The sequence below is a fragment of the Mytilus trossulus genome, unplaced genomic scaffold (genome assembly GCF_036588685.1).
Source record: "Mytilus trossulus isolate FHL-02 unplaced genomic scaffold, PNRI_Mtr1.1.1.hap1 h1tg000234l__unscaffolded, whole genome shotgun sequence".
NCBI classification, from domain to species: Eukaryota; Metazoa; Mollusca; class Bivalvia; order Mytilida; family Mytilidae; genus Mytilus; species Mytilus trossulus.
The window spans coordinates 1,759,477-1,782,093 of NW_026963315.1; positions in this window are offsets into that span (position 1 = coordinate 1,759,477).

The window sequence follows — 22,617 nt, forward strand, 5'->3', positions numbered from 1 at the left end:
TTTTGCTTCATACATGTAGTATAAACAGTTTTTGTCACAGCTTCGAGTTTTTATTTCTATAAGTAATTCCAGCAGAATACTTGAGATCACTTGCAAATATGTATCAAATTCAGACATGAATACATGTAACAACTCCTTAGTTAGTGAATGATTAATTTGTAGTGTTCAAATTCTTGCAGCTAGCAGAACAGAATATGAAAATAAAAAATAAATACAAAACTTAAATGAGACTAGCCACTTAATTAAGGTGATTGGAGTATAATTCATAAGAATAAAATTAAAATACACAACAAACATGACATAAAGTGTACGATTTAATAAGAAATTTTGTTTTCTCGTTAAAATAGGACATTTTGGCCATTTATATATTTTCTATACATTGTGGAAGGCTTTAATTTCAGAAACATTTTTGTCAAGTTACAAACAAAATTAGTCCAAATAAAAACGACGCCTTGGCCGGCTTTATAATTTTTTTGCTTTGACGCCTTCCTATCGATGAAAGGCGTCAAAGAAAAATATAAAATAGCCTTTCAAGAAGTCATAATTATTTGGACTACAGCAAAGTAATCAAAGAGCGGATTGCTCTGAGGGATACGATTGCCGTTGTTTCATTGACACATGTATCCATGTAGCTGAATAATATTACTTTCAAAACTAATTCAACTACACATGTAAAATAGTTACAAAATAGCCAATTCCCGGATAAAAGTGTATGAACAATGTAATTAGGCCTATTGTGTTTTATTTTTGTACTATCCATTCTAAGTTTATTTTCCACAGCAGTCACTGAGACTCAGAGAGAGAGAAGGTATTTCACTTCGTATCTCATCACCTATTTTCCTACGTGAAATCTAGGAGTGGAACCCAATTTCTAACTCTTTAAATATTTAATTTCCTTTGCGTCAGTGATCATGACTCCTTTCCGTACACATTTATCGTGTTACATTGCGATCCTTTTGAATATAATACGACGTTTATTGACGAAACGAGTTAATACTCGACGTATTATGGTTCAGAATTCACGGAAGTTAGTTCCGGAAGGGAGACAACTCGAAACGATAATATGGAAGACTTAATGTCGCCTGAAGTTGTGTTCTACGATGTGAATTAAATTCATTTTAATTTAAATGATGCATATGATTTAAAATTATGCAACAAACAATTACCCTCAATAGCAGACATACATAGAAAAAAAAACATAAATTATAAATTAATTAATTGAGTGGGGAATCCAGAGCAACCATTCGATCTAAAACCCCTTGAGGTCAAGAAAACTATACGCATGCCAAAACAAGTTATCGGGAGCAAGAACGTATATATTAAATGTTTATTAAACGATCTAGATGGTTCTCTATTTCTTTATGGAAGTTCAATCTCAAATATCAGTTGCATAACGGTAACATATATAAGAAAAACTCCACTTCAATTTTTATATGACAGATATAGATTTATCGGAATTCAGAGAACTCTCGCATTTTATCAAAACTGGGAATTCCCTCTGACGCGTGTTTCTAAATTTATAAAGACCGCCTCAACAGTAATGGCCGCGCGCCAAATTCCGTTGGATCACAACGTGTAGTAACATTTGTCAAACTTTTGTAAATTTAAACTTTTTATATCTTCAAACTGTTAATTTACATATTATATTTATTACATGTCACTCTGTAATTTATCTTGTTTATTTTCTATTTCAATTCTCTAAAAATATCAATGTCTTATCGCCTGGACTTTTTATATTACTACGCTATAAAGGGAAAAACCTATAAGTTGTACCCCAAGAGGGAAATTCTGAACACTTTTTTTTTTCTTTTTAACAATGAATATGTTACGAAATTTATTTTTGATATTTTTTTTATCGATTTCAGTATAAAAACAATATACGTATAGTGTCTTGAAATATGAAATGTATTTGTATTCGGCACGAAACTGGGGGAAATGCTCAGTAGAACCTCGCATTTCCCCCAGTTTCTTAGCCTCATACAAATAAATGTCATATTTCAAGACAATATACGTATATTGTCTAATTATGTGCATGTTAAAATGAGTTGGGTTTTTTTTTCATGTTCAAAAAAAGGAATCAGAAATACTCTAAAGGTAGTTTATCGAAAATTTGTATGAAACCAAAAGCTTTTCATATTTCATGGGAAAAATAACCAGATGACTGCGAAAATTTGTTAATGCTAGTAAAATCTGTATAGTTGGACACCTATAAAAATTATATTTAGAAAAGTTACTTATATAAGTCATATTTAAAATAGCCTCGTTTTCAACATTTCTTGTATAGTTAATTTTAAATGTTACTTGTATAAGTAATGCCCCTGACTGCTTAAGCTCCCTTATTAACATGTTAATCAATTTAAATTGTGAGATATGGGAAGTTATATCATCCTGTCAAAAAGAAATAACCTACGTGCCAGGTTTCTGAATATAACAATGAAAACGTGTATGATCGTCTTTTGTGGTAAATTCTTGCATATTGTTTCCCGTGTGAAACTAACTTTCTTGTACACAAACAATACATAGGTCAATTGATGTATGTATTATTTTTGTTTGAAGTGTGTTTCCCTATATAGGAAAGTTCTAAAAAGTTTTCAAGACAGCAATTATAAAAAATACTATATAATTAATAAACATTTCACCACCGAAGTGAAGACTACTAGGCTGGTTATATCCTCATGAACGAAAAGTTCACCCGCAGTGGCATCGACCCAGTGGTGCAAATAGATATCCAAGGTTCTGATTTAATACGCCAGACGGGCGTTTCTTCTACATAACACACATCAGTGATGCTCACATTAAAATAGTTATAAAGCCAAGATAGTACGAAGAGCATTGAGGACCCAAAATTTGAAACAATTGTGCCAAATACGACTAAGATAATCTATGTCTAGCGATTTTTTGGTTTGACAGACTGAAACCAATTGTGCACCTGTTCTTGCCGACTTGCTTCCTAATTATTATGAAACTGACACCATACAGGAATTTCTCAGAAAGAAAGATAAGAAGTTAGCAATATTCTTTAAATTTACTTTCCGCTATAAAGATGATGTGCTCTCAACTAATAATTCAAAATTTTTAGACTTTGTTGAATGCATCTATTCCATCGAACTTGAGATAAAGGATACAACAGATACAGTTAAGTCTGCCTCATATTTTGACTTACATCTAAAAATTGACAAGGAGGGTCGGCTGAAAACAAAACGTTAGGGCACAGGAGATAATTTAAGCTTCCAAATTGTGAATTTTCCATTTATTAGTAGCAATATCACAGCAGCGTTTACATACATGTACGGATTATATATCTCCCAGCTGATACGATATGTCTATGCTTGTATGTCCTGTCCTGAACTCCTTGATAGAGGGTTGTTGCTCACAAGGAAGCTTTTAACCAAGAGTTCCGAATGGTTAATTCAAACGTTCTCTTCATAAATGTTATGTACACCAGCAAGAGTTGGTTGACCATTATGGTAACCGTTTCACAAATGATAACGGATATGTTCTTTACGTCGTAACTAAATCCCCTTCTCTTTTCATGAATGTGAACTACTGAATTAGATTATTTACCGAGTTTGTAATAATATGAGCAACACGACGGGTGCCACACATGGAGCAGGATCTGCATACTTTTCCAGTGCACCGGAGATCAACCCCAGTTTTTAATGGTGTTCGTATTGATAAGTCTTTTGTTTTCTATGTTGTGTCATGTTTACTTTAATTTGTCTGTTAGTCTTTTTCATTTTTCATTCTTTGCAATATCAGATTATTTTCGATCTATGAGTGTGACTGTCCCTCTGGTATCTTTTGTGCCTCTTGTAGCTATGATGTTGACCACAGAGTTTCCCCTTTATTCTGAATTTTGTCTTTTGTTGACGAAACGCGCGCCTGACGCAAATGCTAAATTTCAATCCTGGTATCTATAATGAGTTTATTTGAAAGTATAAAGAATAGTTGAAATTTAAGGTGTTATGTCTTAATGTACGTTATTGAATGAATGACGTTTTATTTATTCTCTTTCACTATGGTATTTGCATTATTCCAATGTGTTCAAGCTTACAATTTCAAACTACACTCATTAGCATTTTATGATAAACTTACGAAAAAGACGAAAGAACATTATCAAATGTAAAACAGTACATTTGGGTTTTATATTGTAGCTCATTTCAAATTACGTTTAAACCTGCGGAACATCACCTCGATGCACTTCTATTAATGTTTGTAAATCGTAATATTTGGTAATTATCTCGATGATTTCTTATCTCAAATATTCGAAACAGATATTTTTACGTGACACACCTTTTAAACGCTGATGTGTATACTTAAAGACTATTTATTTGGCATATACAATCTAAAATGTATCAGCAACTGGCAATCAACTGTAAATTAATGTGGTTACGCTAACGCCTTTCCCTCAAATACGTTTTTTAGATGGAGCTTTGTTATCAGTTTTTATTTATCAGTTTTTATTTACCAGTTTTTATTTACAAACACTTTACATCAAGATTGTGTGATAACCACCACTTACATTGTATAATGTTAACGTAAGATAAAAAAAAGTGTAAACATTGTGAAGGTATTTCAATATTGATCAATGTCAAAATATCTAAATCTAGAGTATAATAAAAAAAAAGATTTAAAGGACTCTGTATAAGTAACATATATTTGTAATAATATATTAAAGTAAAATAATTTAAATCAAAGTTTATTTAAAGTATACGTTAAGTATACTGCAAACTAACACCCAAATAAAATTTATACTGGATTGATTAATGTAGGATATGTATTTTACATTTATATTTAGGACATCAAAGATAAGAACGTCTTATTTATCCAAATACGTTAAAATCCTAAAAGGGTTTGTTTTCAAAAAGGACACACACAGTCGTTTCTTATATATAAGTATAGTTTTTCTTTCAGACTGACAAAAAATACATTTTTCTTTTTCCTCAACGTGTATTCCTAAGATCTGTAACATTTTAAATTGAGTAGAGACAATAGTTTATATGCTTGCATAAATATCCCAAGTATATGAAAGCTAGTGCAGACTCTTTTATATGCTAAAATACAAGAAAACATCGAAAATGTTCTACTCAATTTCAATGATATCTACATCATGTATGGTGTGAACACTGTGAGAACAAAAAACATACTTTCACCTTATACGAACATATATAGAAGGATATCATGCAATTTTTTTATAAGTAATTGTAATGATGACAAGCTGTTATGTTACAATGGTCGAATAAATAACATTAGAAAATATAAAGAAAAGATTTTGCAAGGGAATGAGTTTAGTCTTACAATATTCAACGTAACAGAAGCAGATCTCAACGCAGTTTATCAATGTCGTTATGGATTTGAAGCAGCAAGTAAATTTATAGAAACAAGTAAACAAACATTATTTTATAAGTAGAGGGGATCTCAAATAATAGAAATATTGATTTTTATAGCGTCCTTAGATATTCTGAAAAAGTTGATTTGAAAATATATATGTTAACTAAAGGAGTCTAACACTAAATATAAACTAAGAAGAAATCTTGATAAATACAAACGATACGATGCACCTGTTTCTAGATATTTGACTAATCGCCTGATCTGTGCATAAAGAGATTATGAAATTTCAAAGAAATAAATTTGCATAGCAGATGATGCGATATAGGCGGAGAAGCTTAACCTGTCTCCACATCCGACATTGATTCATTTCCATTCTCAATTTTATCGGTATGAGTGCCAGAAAGACAACTTTCCGTCCAAGTCTAAATTTGTTAGAACAAACCATAATAGGTCAAGGTAAGGTACTCAACACGGAACCTAGGCTCACACAGAACAGCAATATATAAAGGGTCATAAAAAAATAACGGTCAAATCGATATAAAAAAACGAAAAAAATTACAACCAACATCAACAAACGACAACCACTAAACATCAGTTTTCACATGCACACAAATGCAGCTTGTTTAAACGTTTTAATACACTTTAACCTGTACTCTTATCTGTAACTATTATTTAATATCACAACATAGAAAGACATACTTAAAAATTTCATTTAAATGGTTCAACTAAATCAAAACACATTAGAAAACAAACTAGTGAAATTAAACTGAAAGATTTCTTTTTTACAAACCACTAACTTGTATGTCGATAAATTCTTTGGTCAGTTTCTTTCTGATTGATATATTCAGAAAAAAAACATTGCTAATAATAATAGGATTTTACATTTGAAAATGATTTAGTTTTACTTTCTTTAGTGCAACTTAAATTTAAATAAAGCAAACAATGAAGGTAGTATGGTCAGAATTGATGTAAAATATCTAAATCTATTTGATGAACAATACAGTGGCGTGTATGTGTTAATGTGATAGTGTAATATATAATTACATATTCTTCAGTATGTATGTTTTCAATATCATATTGATAGGAGTATAAGCTATTGGTTTGATATTTCAGTGTCATTACAATTGGTAAATGATCACATTATATTCGGAGGATGTATCATATTAACTTGCACAGTGAATGGAATAGGCAAAGTAGACAGTGATGTAACGAGGCAATGGTCAATGGGGAAGGACGACGAATTGTTAAGCTACAATGGCCGAATAAATAATCACAGAAAGTATGAAGAAACCATATTTCAAGGGAACAAGTTCAGTCTTAAAATATTTAATCTAACAGTAAAAGATGTCAATGTAACTTACAGGTGTCGATATGGTTTCAATTCAGCCCGAAAATGTATTGAAATTAAAGAATCTGACTATAACTGTAAGTACCAAAAAGTTTTTCAAATAATTTTCTGATCGTGTACTGTGCCTTCCTCCAATATCTTACTGAATAGACATTACTGGTCATTTCAGTGGTCGTACTTGAAGGCCGTATGATGACCTAAAATTGTTAATTTCTGTGTCATTTGGTACTATTGTGTGCTTTCGCAATAGAAAACATACCACATCTTTGTATTTTCATATTTGCATTTTCATATAAGCAAACTAATGTCATTAACTCTTTTCCATTCTGCCAAAATTGCACTTTTCATGACGCAGACGAATTTCTCAATCATTCATAACTTTCTTATTACTATTAGTAGACTTATCAACTAAGACTTTTTATAGAGAAACGTTTTCCAGTAATATTAATGACAGGTTTGTAATTTTTTTCTATCATGTTTGAACACGTGATAATCAGTCCGATGTCATGTGACAACAACAAAACAATCGGAAAATTCAATTCAAAATGTCCTTTTTGAAGTTTATTTATGGAAATGGTTTAAACAGAGCATTCAAATACAATGTTGGGATTAACATCATCACGAAAAAGAACCCTCAATGGTCTATTTATGTGAGAAACAGCAATTTTTATAGCCAAACATGCTACACATGTATGAAGTGATTTGGGTCAAAATTGCTGTTTTCGAGCTTTCTGGATGAAAAACGTAGATTTACTGTGCAACTGAAGTGTATCCACACTTTTATCTCTACAATCATTTTAAAGACAGAAAACCAAAAGTCTGGCAGCCAAAAGCCAATAGACAGACAATTAACTTTGTCACAAGGAAAAAAGCATTTTCAATTTGAAATTAGAATTAGATTGAAGTCAAGTCTAGTCAAGATATTTAATATTGGTATTGGGTTTGTTTAACCGTACATTCACCTTTGCGGCATGCGAACCCGGATCGCTTGATTACTAGCCTTAGATGCATCCCCTCAACTACAGAAGCAGATGGTTTAATGTCATTAAATTCACACTTATTTTCAATGTTATTTATAATATTTATTTTTAAGTTGACCATTAACATACAAATATTAGATTATAATAAGATACTTAGAAAGACGTTAAAACTGCATTTTTCACATTTTTAAAAGAACACACAATGTGGAATGGTGTGTTAACTAAGAGGAAATAGGGGAGAGGTTGGAAAGGGGGGTACTTATGGTTTAATGTCAAAACCAAGTAACACAAGCAGTAAGAAATTTTATTTATACTATTTGGCATCTGAAACCACAATATGCACGTTTTTACTGGTATAGGCAGAAATTCTAAGAAATGGTTGCTGAAAGTTACTGACATGTTGACAATGTTCGCTGTTTGTATTCATTTTCGTAGGAATTACTAAAAAGAAAACTTATTGAGCCTTTTATAAAGCGCAACACATAACTGAAAGAAAACAATCAATAAGGAATCGATTTTTGCGGTTTATAGAAACCAAACACATTGTTTTGATAATTCAAGATTTTCACAATTCTAAAGTTTTTATAATAAATTGTAGCTGATTTTGTTAAAAACGATGAAAGTTTAATTGCTTTATTTGACCATAAAGATCAACCCCTAAATACACAACTGGACTTTTAACGTGTAGTTGATACTCACTGGTTTCATTTAAGCGCTTCTTGAAATCTATTGAGAGTCAATTGACAGAGATCTTAATGTTTGAATCCAAATTTTACGTAAAAAAGCGCTCATGACCCGAATTCGGGTCATAGGGACGGTAAAGAGTTCAAGGGTCACAGAAAATAGAAACTCAATCGAATGAGATAAAACACATAAAAAGGCTGCTGATTTTTGTTTAATTTGTAGGCAGCAGTACGATTGTTAGAAGAAGCATGAAGACAAATTATCTTTAAAATAACAAACCTGTATAACCCAAATACAAATGAATTTAGATAGTTACGCTTTTTAATAGAACAAATCTTGACCACTGAGTTAAGAAAGGTTAGAATAAACATTTTTTTTTTCTAAATGCCAAATATTCTTGCTTTGTATATTCTGCGTCAATATATTCTTCCTCGTATAACTTATTTCTTGCTGCTGCGTTAATTTTTCTTTTAATATGTGATATAATAATAGGCTGCTATATAGCAATTGAAAATACTGTGAAAGTACTTTTATTCGTGGGGTACCAATTTTCGTGGTTTTCGTGGGTGATTATATCCACGAATTTAAGAGTCCAACAAAATAAAACAACCATTGTCCAAATCATGACATGGAATGATTCCCATATAAAAAAGAAGATGTGGTATGATTGCCAATGAGACAACTATCCACAAAAGACCAAAATGACACAGTTATAAACAACTATAGGTCACCGTACGGCCTTCAACAATGAACAAAACCCATACCGCATAGTCAGCTATAAAAGGCGTACGTTTGACTACTGATATGATTTAGAGAATATCGCAAAATCTGAGAATACTGAGTCACAGAACTACAACCGCATGTAGGATTATTCACATTATATCTTTAATAACCTAAACTGTACAACTGTTGATCTTTTAATTCTCATAAAACTATTTTTGATGGATGAAAGTCAGATTTCCGGTATTAATATGGTAGTATGATAAAGTGTTCATTTAATATCCTCATAGTTCTTCTACATATAGGAAATAGTAATTTCATGATGGGCTTGATTTTGATAAGAATTATTTAACAATTCAAGATACGTTTACAGCATTTGTTCATATTACTGTTTTCTTTAGGTGACATGTGTTTGATCTAATTACCACCTCTGATGGTCTATAATCTGTTGAGCACTTAATCATGAGTTAGTTAGTGATATCACCACAATTTACACGGGTCAATGTTTACCTTGCAAATTTCCTTCAATCCCGACTATTTGAAACGTTCGTATCTAAAGGCTTTTTTCAACAACAAAAATCGGAAAATTAATTCCACCAATTTAGAAACCCACGAATATGTTAATATTACTCAAACCACGAAAATTGATACCCACGAATAAAAGTACTGTCACATTTATGAACTTTATTATAAAGCTCTTGACGTGAATAAGATTGCTCTACTCTTACACCCATCTTTTCATTCCACTTGCGTGTGTTAGTCTTTAGTACAGGAAACATAGGGTTTATGTGTTTATTGACAATAATTTATGATATATATTTTTTTTTTATTTGGCAATCGCCAATGGCAGTCAGCAGGGTTAAAGAACATCAGTTGTTCGACCTGTTATTCAAATGCGTTTTGTTTAAATATACTTTTTCACTTTTTGGTCTTTTGGAAAATGTTGTTTGTGCTGTTTTTAGACCCTTCCACAACGAAATTTGTTTGACATGCACACGTATAAAAATTGCGGTTTTTATCCAAAGCAATCATAGATTTGAACGTAGTTTTCAATTTAGACTCGTTTATTGTATTTTTTTTGGGCATGTATCATATTTTCCCTCCGGTTTATATGATCCGTTCATCCTATATTGACTCTTAAATTTCAAGAGTTGATCTAAAGATGAGGGTACTTTCTATTACTATTTCTGTGTAGATTTGTGTCTACTTTAACTAGTTATCAAAGGTACCAAGGATTATAATTTAGTACGCCAGACGCACGTTTCGTCTACGTCAGACCCATCGGTGACGTTCATATCCAAATATTTATATAGCCAAACAAATACAAAGTTAAACTACATTGATGATCCAAAATTCCCCAAAAAGGTGTGCCAAATACGGCAATGGTTATTTATGCCTGGGATAAGAAAATCCTTAGTGTTTGCGAAAAATTCAATCAAAGTTTTGTACAGAAAAAAATTACAGAAATGACATCATCATTGATATTACTGTTAAGGACATGTGCAACACATTTTTAAAGTTTGTTTTGTTTGTAAACCATTTTCCTAAGTTTGACATGAATGCATTGATATTGCTGTTAAGGACATGTGCAACATATTTTTAAAGTTTGTTTTGTTTGTAAACCATTTTCCTAAGTTAGACACGAATGCTTCGATTCCTACCTGTTATGCAGATATTTCATGTTACGAAGTTACCGTCTTTCATTTTTAATTGTCCATGATTTTTATGGTACATTGCACGTGACTGTTTGGATAATAGTTATAGTTTTGTCTTAACATATGAATAACTAATCAGTGAAGCAGGCGACAAATCAGAGCGTGTTAACTTTCTTTGTTTGGAGAGATCGGATGGAAATGATTTAATGAACAAGCACCAATGAATCTGCACTATTATTAATATGTTGTTGGTTTGGAGCGTCAAATGTTAAGTAATGTATGCATGTCCAGGAATAAATTAACAATGAACACGATATGTAGATTTTGTTAAAAGGGTTGACCTGGATTTTTTTCAAGGGTTAAATTGCAATTGGAAAATAAAAATGTAGCCTTGCAAAATGACACCTACGGTTCCCTTAACGAGTTCTGGTACGGATGCGTTGTACTGTCTCATCGGAGCAATATATATAATATCATCGGTCTTTGATGAAATTAAAACATCCAACACAGCCAAAAGTACGCCCCATTTGTTATAAGCTTTTTTATTTGAAGGTAAAAAAATATCATTTATTCACTACTCGGTTAATCATTTTGGTGTGCACTTGCATCTTTTAACACTCAACATTATGTTGGATCGTTTACACTTCACCTTACCGACACAAACAGAATAATAATTCCAAATGCATGTAATAATCCATTTGTAGCCTTACGCTTTTTTCCCTCCTTCGTGACCTTTATTATCAATGAAAAACTAACCTTTAGGAAATTAAAATAATTGACGTTTCCCTTGAGCATTTATGGGCCGGCGCCTGTCAGATAAATGGTACCGATAAATAATGATGCGCGGTTTAAAAATTTAGCATCAATGCAGTCAATCCAATTCCCAACATAACACGATAGTTTAAAACACAGAATAACAACTGACTTTTACGAATGTTTAACGAGCTCATCTTGATTGATTTTGTTTGGGCTTTTTAAAAAAAAAAATGTGAGCTGAATAAATTATTTCAATTATTGCTTTGAACGACTGATAACTTCAAGGTTTACTACTTCGACAAAGATTACAGATGTAAACTAACAACACGATTACTGTTCCAATCACGAATACACAAAGAAGAATATGTAATCTTTGTTATGAACAATTGTTCAGTGATAATTTGAAAGAGAGCAACGAACTTGACATATTGGGGGAACGATACAATAGTAGACGAACATTGGCACTTATACCACATCTTAGTGTATCAATTTTTTAGTGCGATATTGTGTTTATTTTTGCGTTGTATGTTTTAGTTTACATTTGAAGGAACATTTACAGTATCTATTTATTATTGCTGAAATTAATTTTACTCTAAAGAAAATGTAAGTATATATACTGAACATTGTGTACCTTTTAAATTTGAGCAACTTTTTTCATGCCTATGAGTATTAAACGCGTCAACGTTTAGATCCATTTGTAGCTATGTTATACGGGGTTAAAACATATTTTCAGATTTACCGACGTTTCAGAATAATACTGTTAGATATTTGGTGGACAATCATAAAGATACAATTTACATTTCGATATACTTAGAGAAAATGATTACAGTTCCTCGCTTTGCTAACTGCTCAATAACGACTAAAGTAAGTATGTAGGTGTGTTTCGCTCGTTGTGAGTAATTTACAGCTTAACATTTTGATTAATCAAACATCACTCCCATCTTGCCAAAAAAAAATTAAAACGTTCATGTGTTTTTCACTAACAAGATCTAGTTTCTACAGTTTCTGATTACTACTGATACTCGTCAAAACAACTACAATATGTAGTAGCTCATACAATAGTAACGGATTATATGAGCATATATATAAAAATAGAGCATTAAGACAGGCGTTGTTGTTTTTCGTTATGATATTTATTTGACTTCCCTTTAGAAAAAGCTTCGATAATATTGTAAGAAAATTATGTTTAGAAGGATTTGTGTTGGCGCTAAACTTCTATATAAACTATAAATATATTTAAAATGCACCTTATATTATTTGTTTCAAATTAATTAGCATTGTTCGTCATAGGTTTAACTAGAATTATCAGACAATCTCGAATAATGTGTTTCATTGCTGATTGATATGCTTTTGTTTAGTTGGTCTTGTTTAGCTTTGTTCTGTAAGTTTGATCCAAAACACCATATTAAAATTATCTAGACTGATAATAGTTATCAAAAGTACCAGGATTATAATTTTATACGCCAGACGCGCGTTTCGTCTACATAAGACTCATCAGTGACGCTCAGATCGAAATAGTTAAAAAGCCAAATAAATACAAAGTTGAAGAGCATTGAGGATCCAAAATTCCAAAAAGTTGTGCCAAATACGGCTAAGGTAATCTACTCCTGGGGTAAGAAAATCCTTAGTTTTTCGAAAAATTCTAAGATAAACTATACTAATAAATGAAAATAATAAACTATTTTTATGTCAAAATGAAATGCTTATCATAAAATTATTAATTGTTTTGTCTGGATGGAGTATGCGCCCGTGTGTTTTTTAACTGATGTAAGAGAGACTGAAAAAGTCATGGCAGTCAATTTGAGTCTTACTCTCAAGAAAAGAATTGCATGTAGCACGATATTCAATATAACTTGTCATGTTGCAAGAAGAAAATATGACATTCCAAATGTAAATCTTACAGACGTTTATGATTCTGAAGGTAACTTTATAATAGAGCTCATTATTAAGGCCGTGCGATGACCTATATTTGTTAATTTCTGTGTCAATTTGGTTTTTGTGGACAGTTTTCTCATTGGCAAGCATGCCACATCTTTATGTTTATATATAAAGTCTCGTCGTCAGAAAAAAAAAGTAAATGTTCTTGATAGATTTGAATTCAGGCTATCACAAATATCACAATTAGCTCTCAATATGAAGGATAACCTGCCCAAGTTCTACATATCTGTAGTTGAATCAATTGTATAATGAAATGTCATTTGATGTTACAGAAGATGGCAAACTGTTTTATTAGTATAACAACATAGTGTTACATGTGTAGTTAGCATCATTTCCATTTGCCACACCAATTATCCAATTATTTTCCCATTTCAGAAAAGATTGAGAACAACTCCTTTTTTGTCGTAATACTGATCTCCTCTCTTGTGTTTGCTTTGATTTCTGTTATTGTAATAGTGAAATGTGTATCAAGGAGACAAAACAACAAGAAGAAAGGTAAATGAATCAGAAAATATTAGTTAAATCAAATGCATTTCATTTAACTATACAAATACGAGATTGGAATTTTACAGAATGCAATCTTATTTTTCAATTTACAATACAATATGTAATAAAAACTCAGACAATATCACAAAATCATCTTTAATTCTACATGGCTCATTTAGACTGTCTTCTTGTCTGAAAGGAACTGAGATTTATATGTGTGGGTGTTTATGAATTTTACAAGTGATGTATGCTGTGTATTGCTTCAAAATCTTGAATACATTACTGAATAAATTATGTATTTGTACTGTAAAAACATTGGTATATTGACTCTTTTACACTAATTGAAAGTGTTTATTGCCATAGTGTGCTACTTTGTAGCATATTTATTTGTTTTTATTGTGATTAAGATTATGACACTACAATGTATGTTGACTGCTGTACCCCTATTTTGACATTTTTATATATTATGTCTGTGTGTTTTGTTCACACATCGTTGTTGATATAACGAAATAATCTGATGCGACTTAAATACATATGAGAGGTTTAGATAGTTTTAAAACCAGGTTTAATCCAGCATTTTCTACATAAGAAAATGCCCGTATCAAGGAAGGAATCTGAAAGTTGTTAATAATTCATTTGATGTGTTTGGATTTTTGATTTTGTCATTTAATAATGGACTTTCCTTTAAAATTTTCATCGAAGTTCAGTATTTTTGTGGTTTCAATTTCACTTAATGTATTTTTACTACAGACTCAAAAGCCAGAAAACACAACGAAAAGGAAGACATGGAAGAATGTGAAAAATTCTTTGAAAATCTGAGGACAAGCAATGTAACAATATAGCTTAACACGTTTATTTGGAAGACTGTTATTGAACCTGTAAAACTTTTCAAAATATTGTTTTACCTGTATAAAACATTGTTGTAAATTTTCATCATGTTTATTCGAAACATTTGTGTTCATACGGGGATAAATGTATAAATAGTTTAGACAATACTTGTCCAAGTCTCTCGGGTGTAAAAATTAAAAAGATTTGGTTACCAATGTTAGACCTAGATAAGCTCACTACTGATTACAACAGTTCAGCACTATGCAATTTGAGTGGTCTTGTTGATGTTTAGTCAAATTATATACCCTGAAGCCAAAACATTTATATGGATCATTTGAGGAACCGGTCTCTGGTCAATCATCATCAAATGTGGGGTCAGTTCTACAGCTATCAAATGACAAATTGCACGCCCTTTTCAAATTTATTATGTAAATATTAAGGAATTATATAGAAAACAAGTTTTCAACCCCCTTGGGCAAAATTTACCATTTAACATATTCAAAGGTTGAGGATGAACACGGATGCGGCCACTTTCATGTTTGACAAAAACATCAGAAAAGTGACATTTTTTGGCATATTTGATGGATTTTTTTTTATATCTAAGCTTGAAATGGAGCGTTTTTTATTACAAAAGCAGTTCAAATCTTTCACATAAATTAACTTAATCAAAACAAATAGACACTTAAGGGTTTAAAAATTATTCAAAATCTTGCGTCAGATGAACCTGAAATTTGAGACCAAAATCGGCCCTTATCGGACCTACTCTGTTTCTACAGATTGGAATCGGGAATATTTGTGTAAAAATCAAAACATTCACCTGTTTTAAAACTATTATGAAATAAATGTATGTACTCTAATATTGATAATTTAAGAGTTGAGCACTTTAAAGATCCAGCAAAATTACGATGTTTGTAAGGACACTCAAGTATACATTCTAATGCAGAGTATAACGATCTAGTTGTTCACCAACGGTAATACAACATACCTATAATTATCCAGGATTTTCTCTTTTGTAAGTGTCGAAGATGTACTAGTATATGTTGTGTTTCTAAGTAAATTGAAAAATCCTTATCATTTATCCTACTGCTTATTATATGTAATTCACAAACAAGAACGAACTTGTTTGGGGCTATATATCTGTGAGGACAACGACAATTTTGTGTTGAAGGTAGGATGAATGCTTTGAAACATTATAATCGTTCTAGATTTAATAACACATGTCGCAGAGATAATTTTGCCAGCCAGAGTGTATATGAATAGGGAGCTAGCATATGCGCAATCAGGAGATTTAGAATTAAAGTCAGCAAATATATGTTGATCCGGTTGCTCGTATTTGTGTTTGGACATTAAGGTACAACGCATTTGGTATTTATAGACTGGTATTTCAAGAAAGAGCACTTTCTTTGAACTGTATAGGTTGCACTTTGTAAACTCAGCTGTTTCTCAAACCACGCCTAGTTTGGGGTGATAGATAATATTTATAGATATATTGCTTTGTTAACGTATGGTTCCCAGATATAATGTTTGTGTTTTATTTCATTTAAACATCACGTGGGAACTTAACCAGTGTAGAATAATAAGCTTGCTCCTAAATTTTACTTCTTTGGAGGTCCTAAAATTGAGGTAGGGGTAGAAAAGAATTGAAGTATAAGTTTTAACTCTTAGAAGTTGAGGGCATATAAATGTTGGAAATATGCCGCATATCCATATAGTTTAACCTTTGAAAAAAATAGAAGTGCGATAAATTTTCCGTTCTCAGATATTAGTTATCACGGAACTGCTTAGTAAAAGTATTACAATTGTAGCCGCAAAGGAAGTCCTATAATGGGAAATTGCATTGTCTATATTTACAGAACTGCTACCTATAGTGGTGAATGATGTTGCCTGAGTTATTGACATCGGAACTTTTTTGACAAAGGATCAGTTGTCTGTTAAATATTTTCCAATGCAAACTCTGAGACTTGCAATCTGAATGGTTGCTACATTCAAGTTTGTATTTGTTTGATTTAAGATTGGGGACGTAACAATTGTAATAAAAAATAAGTCAAACAGAGAATGAAGTTGAAAGGAAACAAAAGTTACGACCCAATGGGATGAATATCCAACCACCTTGTAAATGGCTTCATCCATGCCAGAACGTCATTAATAAATACAACATTAAAAATGAGTGTTTATAATGCAATCACTATCCTAAGGTCGGTCTAATATTTGAAAATGCTGACGACTGTATGTCTGGAATTCGAGGAAAACCTTGTAATATACACTGCTATAACATACCAATACGTAAACACATGTGCATGATTAATTTTTCAATCATTAGATATTTCAAATCAACTTTGTAACTACATATACCTCCTGGAGTGCATCTATTTGATAAAACATAAGTCTTTCATTATAGAGAGTATTTTTGAAAAAAAACAAATTAATCATTTAAATTTTAATTAAATTGTTATTGGTTGTCTGCGGAAGTTGAGCCAGTTACATTATGTTACAAACTACAAGTGCCAAAACACGGACATAAAAAAAACTAATGACACACGAAAACAAGGAAATTTTATTGTTATTCTAACCTCTAATCACCATAACATAATTTGTAGAAAAATAATGCATCGTCGGACCCACGAATGATTATAGGACAATAATATATCAAAAAGGTAAAATTATTATCATACACACGGAATATATTTATGTTTTGTACGATTTTTATTAGAATTTGAACTGCCATAATCCTTCAACCGATAAAAAATACTTTCATTTATGTGAATAAAGTACAGGCAAGTAATTACTTTTAGCGAATTATTCGTTATTTTATCATATCATAATGTTTTAAACGTATCTATATGTGTTTTATTTTAATAATAAAACAAACAAAAACACCTATGAAAAAAAGAAAAGTCGTAGTCTTATAACATCGCAAATCTAGATACATATATAAACAAGCAATGATGCCTTCAAAGGACAGCAACTCTAAATGATGTGCCTTTTGAAAAGACTGTGTTGCATTATAAACATGTAAGCAAAATCTGTTGAATCTTTCATTATCGTTTTTATCATTATACTGTCCAGATATAGAATTATTCAATCACGTGCACAATTTATAGCAAAACCGAGAATTATGTCCCTTAAGCAGTTCTTGGGTTGGGGTTTTGTTTTAAAGACAAATCAATAAAACTATGAACACGATTGACTTTTTTCCAAATGTGTGTAGTAATATGTTATATAGAGATAATAAGATGTGATACGAGTGCGGCATACAAAATGGAGTACACACCGAATTGCAAGATATAAATGGCCTCAAAGTAACTAGAACAGTTACTGTAAAACCATTTAAACGGGAAAACCAATCATTTGTGCAAATTTGGACTATGCCTGCCGCCCGGGCAAACATTGAAAAACATACCCTGTTCTAAACAGGAATATTGAAAAACATACCCTGTTCTAGACACGCTCAGAAAATGTATACCAGGGATTGTTCCTGTTCTAGACCGTAAAAATAGATGCTATTCTATACCCGGGTTCAAGACTGTATCTTTAACTGTAAAATAAGCGATCCGGTTGTAGAGAAATACTGTGTTTTAAAAAAATATATATATTCACCAAAATGGCATGAAAAAGTTACCCTGTTCCAACCAGCATGTCATGAAAAAATGTCTCTGTTTTTTGGTACACTAGTACCACCAAAACTATAGAAAGTAACACCCCCCCCCCCCTTCCCCGGGTCATGCATTTGGTTATAATAATTGGTAATTCTCCATACGGTTTTGCCTTAAAATTGATCATTATAATGAATTCCGGTCGGATATATTTGATCCTTGTATACCTGTGATAGTTATACCTTGTAGAATAATTACAAATGATTGGAAATCGTTCAATTATATATATATATGTAAGAATGAGTTACGAACACTAAATTCTCAGTTATTTTCTTAATTTGTTTTCAGAAAAGTGTTCCAAAATGTCAGCTTATTTATTATTGATGGCAATAACAGTTCATATACAAATGATTTCAGGTAAATTTTGTACAACTAATTGATAAGATAAAAGAGTACTTTTTTCTCATTAAACATGTTGTTATTTCAATAATTTTGTTATTGAAATAAAACGAAAGCTTAGTGCTTGCCAATGATATTAACAATTTAGTTATGCCTTGAGTGGCTATATTAAACTGGAAATATTCACTTCTTCAATGTTTATTCTCTCATCCTATGATATAAAAACAGGATAAGCTTCTCTTTATCGAAATGTGTTGACAGATATAGAACTTTATTTTGTCATTTCTTAACTGAGTAAAGATGTATGACTGTATAAGTAAATAACAATAATTCATAACCCAATAGCCACTACAGTGAGAATACCCATTAACAAGTCATGAAATATACCAATTAACAAGCGATGAAATATACCCATTAAATTAGGTCTATTAATTACGGTTACATTTAATGGGGTAACTTTCCATCAAATTAATCGTCATGCCATTAAACAAATGAATATTAACCCTTAAATAAAGCCATGAAACTTGGAATAATGGCCATTAATTATGAGCCCTTAATTTCTTCTTAAATATATTAATGAGCATGAATTTACCAGATAATGACCATTAACTTTTACCATGGGAACTAAATATAATGGCCATTAATTTCTATTTTATAACAGTTGATGGGCATGAATTCTGTTTTCAAAACTTTAATGTGCAATAAATTTAACCGTTATTAATAGCACCATTATTTCTATGGGATTTTTGTTGGCCATTCCTGCATTTTAATGGCAATTAAAACGAATTGATAGTCATGATAGTGGTCTTTAAAAAATAACCATTAAATTTGGCATGAAAGGTGATGGTACATCTATAAAAGAATGTAATGGCCATTATTATTTCAATCGATTGATCATTTCTTTATTGGCTGGTTTGTACTTTAATGGTGTGTTTGCACTGTAATGGTCAGTTAACTCTTTACAACTTCAAGCCACCAATTAAACACTTTAATGACTTGCTTGTTACCTTAATGGCTTGATGATTCACACAATTGGCATATGCATATTAAAGCAGATGAACATGAAACCTGCTGGTCCAAATAATTATGACGTCTTGGAAGGCTATTTTAAATTTTTGCTTAGACGCCTTCCTGTCGATGTAAGGCGTCAAAGAAAAAGAATAATAGCCTTTCAAGACGTCATAATTATTTGGACTAGAAACCTGCCAGACAAATATATACACCTTACAATCATGAAATTATTAAAAAGGATTTTCTTGAATTTTCATTTTATGTAATTATCATAAGTAAACTTCTCTTCCTGTCTGTAATTAAAATTGCTGTATCAGGACTTCCAACTAGAAATGCTAAATAACATCTTGATGTCATTATATTTTGCAAACATGTGATCACAAATCATTTTGCATATTTGACAGCTATAAATGAATAGCTGCAGCCATGCTTGTTTATTTAAAATCTTGGTTTTTGAAACGCTTGACTTATTTATATTGGTCATTGCTATCAAACGTTTTGAAGATCAGTAGTTTTCTAAACAAAAAGTCGGATCCGGACAGACCAAAAATTCGCGGATGTTTCCATTTTTTTTCATTTTTGTCAATAAAATTTTTAGGGTCGGCGTCAGAAACGGAGGTAGGGTCGGGAAACCGGAAACACACTATCAATTTATTTTGGCCTGGCTAAAACAAAAAGGTAATCAGATTTGAATTTTGTAAGTCACAATTGAAAATAAGTTTTTCAATGTAGATACATTTATTGTTTCTTAAAATTTCTTAAAATTTTCATGAAACTGTGTTATGAATTAATTTATGAACTTTATGAATTCATTTATTGATTAAAAATTCAGAAAATGTTCATGAACATGTGTTATGAACAAAATATGAACATTATGAACTGACTACCAGTTCATTAAAGTTCAGAAAATATTCATGAACTGCATTTTATGAACTATTCATGAACTAAATACATGAACAAACTTAATGAACTCCTTATGAACAGTCATACATTGTTCATGGACATTCATAAACAGTTCATGATGGTTCATCAGTTCAAGAATTTCATCTCGCAGGGGAAATTAATAGACATTGATTTATAAACCAGGTTGTTTAATGGTCATTAAAATAAAAACATTAAAATCATGTCAAGTAATGGGCATTACTATATAAGTTATGTTAAGTAATGGGTCATTATATAGGTCTTGTACTAATTAATGGCCATTAAAATCAAAAAAGGTCATAACATTGATTTGATATTATTTATCTCTTTAATGGGCGTTACTTTTTTTTCTACAGAAAAATAATGCCCATCATTATCTTAATGCCCATTAATCTCGTGAACAGAGGACTATTTCAGTCAAATTAATGAAAAAGTAATGGTAATGTCATTGATGCTTGTCATTAATTTTTATTTTAATGGCATATTTTACAAAACTATTAATTATTTTCTGACAAAAAGTAATGGGTGATTTTAATGGATTCATGAGATTTAATGGTTTGTTAATGGGATTTTAATGGTATTGTAATGGAATTTTAATGGTTTGGTCTGCAGTAGTGAGCCTTTATGCTGAGTTTGGTAGAACAAAAAAAAATTTGTCAGATCTTACCATAAGTCAGAAATATGCGTTTCTATTTCCATTTCATATACACATTTCTGTTGTTATGCAATCAAAACTGTCAACAAGTGATTTGAAGTGATTCAACTCTTCAACATTAGCCAAATATTTCATTTGATTGAAAAGATAACGTGAAGCGTACGATTTTTGTTTTAAATGCCAGTACATACTGTCATTACTCAATATATATTTTCAACTTTTATGGATAAACCTGATCAAAACATTTTATAGTATTTGATTATGATAACATTGGAATATAGATGTAGATATTGAGTTGTATTCTTGTCACTTTTGTAAAAAAAAAAATTATAATTTTACATTAAAAAAGTAATAGGTATTTGAGTATTTATCATGTTTATTAAATTACAGGCATGTCAAATAAAACACTCACAGTGCGTGTTCAAAAAGGAGAAAGAGTCGATTTGAAATGTTGTTGTCATGGAACAAAACAGACCTGGATAGGACCTAGTCAAAACAAAACAGAAAACTCCATAAAGCCACTTTACTTCTCAAATAATATAAGAAACCCGAAAATTAACCTTTCAAAATATGATGTGCAGGAACATGAAGGGGGCTATGACCTGATTATTTCAAACTTCCAACAAGAAGATACGGGTACTTATATATGCCGATATGACATTTCGGAATTATATCATGAAACGAAGTATGATGTCTTTTTAGTAAGTAAGTATATTATGACTTTGTATTGGCAATAAATTGGATGAAAAACACTAAATGTCTTAAATTGAAAGAACCTTTTTTTACTCAGTTTAATTTACTTTTCTTTATATCTAAACTAACTCATTTACTTTTGAGGAGAAAACAAAAACAGGACGAAGCAAAATAGTTTTGACAAAGTATCATCAATTGAACCACCTCCAACAATAATATGCATTGGGTGTTGACAAATATTTAGAACGGGTAATTAAGAAAGCCAACATAAACAAGAAAGAAACATTTTGATCCCAAAATCTTTTTGTTTTTGTAAATTCTGAAACCATTCGGAATCGTACGAACTGTATAAATCTATGATTTAAAGTTATAGAAAATACTAAGATGACTATCTCAGTGCTATCGAATCTACAAATTCGTGCTTCTATTTCCTTTTAATTTAATCTGACAGCTATGGACCAAACAACAAATAACATGGATTTTTGTAAGATCAATATAAATTTAATTTAGTTTTGCTGATTTAGTCCTATCAAGACTAAATTTGAAAGTCATAACTGGTCAAGACTTTGTCTAGACCATTTAAGACTACACCAAGCTTCGGACAGTCAAGTACTGTCGA